Raw genomic sequence first — 6522 nt, 5'->3', positions numbered from 1 at the left:
GTCCATAAAGTATTTTTTCTTGTTACTTCTCTCAGAAATATTTTAGAGCTAATATAAAATTCCTCATTTTGTAAAAGGAGAAATGAGTTTCAAGTGGCTTGAGTAAAACCAGTTAGTTAGTAAATAGGAGATAACTCCAGTTTTCTTATTTTTCGAAGCAGACTTACTGAAATACGATATACATACAGTAAAATTCATGCCCTGTTTAGCATACATTTCTATGATTTTTGACCTACACACCCAGTTTGTAACCATCACCACAGTCAATATGTAAAATAGTTTTATCACTTCAGAAAATTCCTTCATGCCCATTTTATTTATTTTATTTTAAAGATTTTCTTTATTTGACAGAAAGCGAGAGAGGGAACACAAGCAGGGGGAGTGGGAGAGGGAGAAGCAGGCTTCCCGCTGAGCAGGGAGCCCGATATGCAGGGCTCAATCCCAGGACCCTGAGATCATGACCTGAGCCGAAGGCAGACGCTTAACGACTGAGCCACCCAGGTGCCCCTCATGCCCCTTTAATATTGACTCTTTTCCCCAACTCCAGTCCTAGAAACCACTGATCTGTTTTCTATCCCTGTAGTTTTGCCTTTTCCAACAAACCATATTAATTTTCCCAGAATGTTGTATAAATGAAATTACCAGTCTTTTCAAACTCAACTTTTTTCACTTACCATAAAAAAGATTCACCCATATTGTTGCAAGTATTAGTCATTTATTCCTTTTTGTTGCTGAGTAATATTCTATTGTATGGATGTACCAGAGTTCGGTAATCCGTTCACCAGTTGATGGATATTTGAGTTATTTCCATTTGGAGGCCTCTATAAATAATAAAGCTATATAAATGATTGTGTATGTGTTTTGGTGTAAATATAAGTTTCCTGGGGTGCCTGGGTGGCTTAGTCATTGGGCGTCTCCTGTTGGCTCAGGTCATGATCCCAGGGTCCTGGGATGGAGCCCCATATATGGGGCTTCCTGCTCAGCAGGAGGCCTGCTTCTCCCTCTCCCCCTCCCCCTGCTTGTGTTCCCTCTTTCGCTGTCAACTAAATAAAATCTTTAAAGTATATATATATACATACATACACACACACACACACACACACACATATATACACATATATGTTTCCTTTTCTCTTGGTAAATACCCCAGGAACAGAATTTCTGGGTCCTATGGAGAGTGTATGTTTAACTTTATAAGAAGCTGCCGAACTGTTCTCTAAAGTGACTATACGTTGTGCATTCCCATCAGCAGTGAATGAGTGTTCCAGCTGTTCAGCATCCTTGCCAGCAGTTGGTATTGTGAAGCCTAGTTTTCTAATCTTGTGCATTTTTACGCTGAACTATCAGTGCCTTGTCTTGGCAATGTTTTTACCATTTTGTTATCCTAACAGAGAAAGAAATGCTCAAAACAGATCATTTGTTTATGAGTATCCTGAAGACATTGTTTCCTAGTCTGGGAAAGATATATCAGGAATTTGGGAAGAAATTATTGGAAGGATATTATTGAGAGAAACAAACTGGGGAATATTACTGGAAGCAGTTCAAAGGTGCATATCCTAGAAATGGTGTCAAGGGGATTGCAGGGTTGTCTCTGTCTTAGAAATGGCCTTTGAAGTAGGTTCTCTTAAAGGTGTATTTTATATGACAGGCAAAAAGGATAAGAAGATTTGAGAGATGATTTTTGCATAGATAACTAGATCTAACAACAGGTGATATAGACTAGGAAGAGCTTCTCTGAAGATACTTATTCTTTTTCTCTGACTTTCTGGCCTTATCTGCTACCACTTGGGCCCTAAGATTCTGCCCTCAAATAATTGTTTCTTTACTGGGGAAGCCTGATTCATTCACTATGTGGATTTTCACAAATGCTTTAAAAATTGAATATTTAAGAAACAGTAATCACAGGAGCGTCTAGGTGGCTCAGTCAGTTAAGTGTCTGACTCTTGATTTCAGCTCAGGTCATGATCTCAGGGTCAAGAGAGCGAGCCCCATCTCAGACTCCACCCTGTGTGGAGCCTGCTTAAGATTTTCTCTCTCGGGGGGCGCCTGGGTGGCTCAGTGGGTTAAGCCTCTGCCTTCGGCTCAGGTCATGATCCCAGAGTCCTGGGATCGAGCCCCGCATCAGGCTCTGCTCAGAGGGGAGCCTGCTTCCTCCTCCTCTCTCTCTGCCTGTCTCTCTGTCTACTTGTGATCTCTGTCAAATAAATAAATAAAATCTTTAAAAAAAAAAAAAAAAAGATTCTCTCTCTCGGGGCGCCTGGGTGGCTCAGTGAGTTAAAGCCTCTGCCTTCAGCTTGGGTCATGGTTCCAGGGTCCTGGGATCGAGCCCCACATCGGGCTCTGCTCAGAGGGGAGCCTGCTTCCTCCTCTCTCTCTGCCTGCCTCTCTGCCTACTTGTAATCTCTGTCAAATAAATAAATAAAATATTTAAAAAAAAAAAAAAAAGATTCTCTCTCTCGGGGCGCCTGGGTGGCTCAGTGAGTTAAAGCCTCTGCCTTCAGCTTGGGTCATGGTTCCAGGGTCCTGGGATCGAGCCCCACATCGGGCTCTGCTCAGAGGGGAGCCTGCTTCCTCCTCCTCTCTCTCTGCCTGTCTCTCTGTCTACTTGTGATCTCTGTCAAATAAATAAATAAAATCTTTGGGGCACCTGGGTGGCTCAGTGGGTTTAGCCTCTGCCTTCGGCTCAGGTCATGGTCTCAGGGTCCTGGGATCGAGCCCCACATCGGGCTCCCTGCTCAGCAGGGAGCCTGTTTCCCTCCCTCTCTCTCTGCCTGCCTCTCTGCCTACTTGTGATCTTTTTAATAAATAAATAAATTCTTAAAAAAAAAGATTCTCTTTCTCCCTCTTCCTTCCCCCCCCACCACTTGCACGCACACTCAGGCACACTCTCAAAGAAGAAAGAAAGAGAGAAAAAGCAAGAGAGAGAGTGAGAAAAAAAGAGAAAGAGAAAGAAAGAGATAGATAGATAGTAACTGCTGATGTCCATTCAGGCATACCAACTTTTTTCTAAAGCTGCCTAACAAGTATTTTTTTGGAGTGGCAATTCTCATTTGGTTTTAGAAGATTGTGCTAGACTCTGAAAAATATATGAGCAACTTTCTGTATTTTGTACATCATGCTTAGAATCACATTATTCATGAGTCCAAATAAAAACTAAAAGTTCTATTTAGTAGTCTGAGAATTACATGAATTTAGAAGGAAATATGTTTAAACATGGAAATTAAGTACTAGCAAGATAAATCTACTGAATGACATCAATGAAATTTGCATGGATGCATATCTAATTATCAGTTAACTTTCATACATTTGATAGTATCTTCATTTTGACAATTATATTTTAATAATCCAACACTGTGATTTTTCTTAATGCCATACATCTAAAGAAAAGGAGCTCTTTTCTTTTCAAAGCAAAATAAAAATTAAAGTCTAATAAAACATACTTAATACAAATTTTTTATCTTTTTCCAAGAAACAGTTTAAAGCCAACTTAAATAGAACATGCAGATACAAAAGCAAGTGTAAACTGCTTTTAAGGAAAGAGTATGGTAGGTGACCCAGGACAATTCTTGACTATTCACTTAAATATTGACCTGCTGAAACGGAGAGTCTGCGTGCCTGAGTGGCTCAGTTGGTTAAGCAACTGACTTTGGCTCAGGTCATGAGGAGGAGGAGGAGTCTGCAAAATTAATTTATTCATTTTACGGCTCTGAAAGTCAGATGCTTAAAATAGCCAATAACAGTTGAATAATACCTCTGATAAATATAATTTTTTAAAAGTGAAAATCAGGGCTGGACTAAGGTGAGGCAAGCAAACACCTAGGGCACAAAATGTAGGAGAGGCCCATTCTCAGAGTCATGCACAGTGCACGTGAGAGCTTGCCCTGCACTAGGCAGGTCCCTGGGAAAATTGTCTAATATGAGTCACTGCTTTAATCAGCTAAATTTTTCTGAGTTTAAATCCACATGTGATCAATGCACATTTTGAATTTTTCATTGTCCTTTTTGCACTGGACACCACTATCTCTAACTTTTTAAGCAGTGTCATCTAGTTCTGATAAGACTTTAGATGGCCATGTAATAGGAAATAAGATCATCTACTCATTTACATAATTATCAAGTATGTGTTAAATAAAAAAAAAACCAGATGAGATAATTCTAAGTTGACAGTTCTAGGACATTGGGGTATGGCCTTAAAGGGTTTTATTTTCTATATTAGTGCTTAATTACTCACTTTAAAAGTAGCTAACTTAAATATCACAGAATTAAATCTTATTGTCCCCACTCTTACAGATGAAACTGAAGCTGATAAGAGTTAAGGAACTCAACCATGATTACATACTTACTGTCAAAACTAAAAGCAAATGCTTTTTTTTTTCTGAGGCAAAAGTTTGTAATCTTTTTCCTTAGTCCCATTTAGACAAGAATTTCATGATGAATTATTGCTTGCATTAGTTCCAGGAAAGTTTTTGCCTCTGTAGATGAAGTTATATGCTTTCTTTTTGTCAGAAAGTGAAAACTATGTAATTTAATGTGTTTCCTTTTTGTCTTAATTGCCAAAAAAACTCAGCTGAATATCTTATCCAGGTGTTACAATCTATTTTTTCCTTTCATTTTTGATGCCTCCAAATAACTTTTTCGGTTTCCTTTAAGCAGGTTGTGATCTTTTTTACCCTTACCTACTTTCACTTATGCTAAGACCTCTTAGGTATAAAAATATAAAATAATATAAATCTTAAATAACAAGGTAAAAAGGAGGTAAAGCCAAAGAGCAACTGATAGGATCTTGCTCTTGGAGAACAGTAGCAGAGCTTCAATTTCAACATTCAGTTTTGAATATAATAAATGTAATTCCTTAAAATGTCTTCTTTCTTGTTGAGTGTACCTCTCAAGAATCTTCTTAAGTGGCTATCATTTTTCATCCATTTTTATCCACTCATCTTTGCTTTTTTGAAGTAAGATTTGCTGATTTGGAAATTCTCTTTCTGCTTTTCTGTGTATATATTTCATCATGTGCCTTCAGAATATAAGTTTTCAAGAGTAGGAAAAGGATCTTTAATCAGCCAAATGTCTACTAGAATACTGTGCTTAATTTTAAGAAGCTGATGTAAAAGCCCTTTTGTGATTTCTTTTGAAGCTGTATTAAGGGTAGTTGTTAGAGCCCCAATTAGGAAGCTGTTCCAGCATTTCAGTGAGTTATGATGGTGTCTTGAACCAGACTGGTGATGATGGTGTCCACCAAGAATGGACTAATTTGAAAGCTATTTAGAAAACAGAATCAGGGACGCCTGGGTGGCTCAGTCAGTTAAGCATCTGCCTTCGGCTCATGATCCCAGGGTCCTAGGATCAAGCCCCACATCAGGCTCTCTGCTCAGTGGGGAGTCTGCTTCTTCCTCTGCCTCTGTGAGCTCTCTCTCTCTCTCTCACTCTCTCTCAAATAAATAAATAAATCAAAAAAAGAAAGAAAGAAAGAAGGGAAAATCATGGGGCTTGGTGACTGGATCCAGGGAATGCTGAAGAGAGGAGGTATGAGGATTGATACCCAAGGTTTCCGCTTTCATCCTGGGTTTCTGGTGGTGCCACAAAGCACATGGGAGAAATAGAGTTGGAGAAGAAAAGCTCAAGAAAATACCTAAGTGGATATATCCAGTAAAGATAGTGCTTTATGTGGAAGGAATTAAATGAACTGGTAAATGAACTACATAGAATGAGAGCAGAAAAAGGCCTAGGCCAGAATCTTGACAAACACCACCATTTAAGGGATAGGCAGAGGAAAAAGTTTGCACAGATTAGAAGGCGCCATAACCAGAGAAATGGCAGGAACATCAGAATGAGAGTAGAATCTGACCAATGACAATGGTCTGTCTAGGGGCCAAATCAAACAAAGATGAAAAAGGAAGTGTCAACTGAACTTAATGAGATGGTACATCAGTTTCCGTGGAGCCAAAAAGCAGACTGCAGTGAATTGATGAATGAACAGAAGTTGAAAACTGGTCATAGGAAACCTAAAGTTTAGATAAACCTAAAGTTATTTAAATCAGAGACTATAGGATGATGGGGGGAGGGGCATGAGGTCAAGGTCTTTAACCTTTCACGGTTAGGGAGTATCCAATTTAAACGGTGATGGGAAGGAGCCAGGTGGAGAGAGACATTTTAGGGACAAGCAAGAGAAAGATACCAATTGAGCAAAGTGTTGGGGAAGGAGGAGATCCAGAGTGCAAGTGATGGGATTTAATTTTAGACAGGAGGGCGCCTTTTCCATTTTGAAGATAAAAATAAAGATTATGTAAAGATAAAAATGAGTTTGTAGGTTTGGTAGTAAGAATTTAGGCAGTTCCCATCCAATGGCTGTGCTCTAATGACAGATTTGCTAGCATCAGAATTTTGAAGAAAATAAAATTTTGAAACAGCTTCACAGTGGGGCGCCTGGGTGGCTCGGTGGGTTAAAGCTTCTGCCTTTGGCTCAAGTCATGATCCCAGGGTCCTGGGTTCGAGCCCCGCATCAGGCTCCGCTCAGCGGGGAGC

General features: G+C 39.5%; 1 protein-coding gene across 1 annotated transcript in view; it reads left to right on the top strand.

Annotated features, from left to right (window-relative positions):
- PIBF1 (progesterone immunomodulatory binding factor 1) overlaps nucleotides 1–6522 on the top strand; it is a 195280-nt gene that overhangs the window by 167998 nt on the left and 20760 nt on the right. The gene's annotated exons all lie outside the window — the stretch shown is intronic.

This window comes from Martes martes, assembly GCF_963455335.1.
Source record: "Martes martes genome assembly, chromosome: 3".
NCBI classification, from domain to species: Eukaryota; Metazoa; Chordata; class Mammalia; order Carnivora; family Mustelidae; genus Martes; species Martes martes.
The sequence above is the reverse complement of the archived record's forward strand: the minus strand, read 5'-3'. Positions and strand labels throughout refer to the sequence as shown.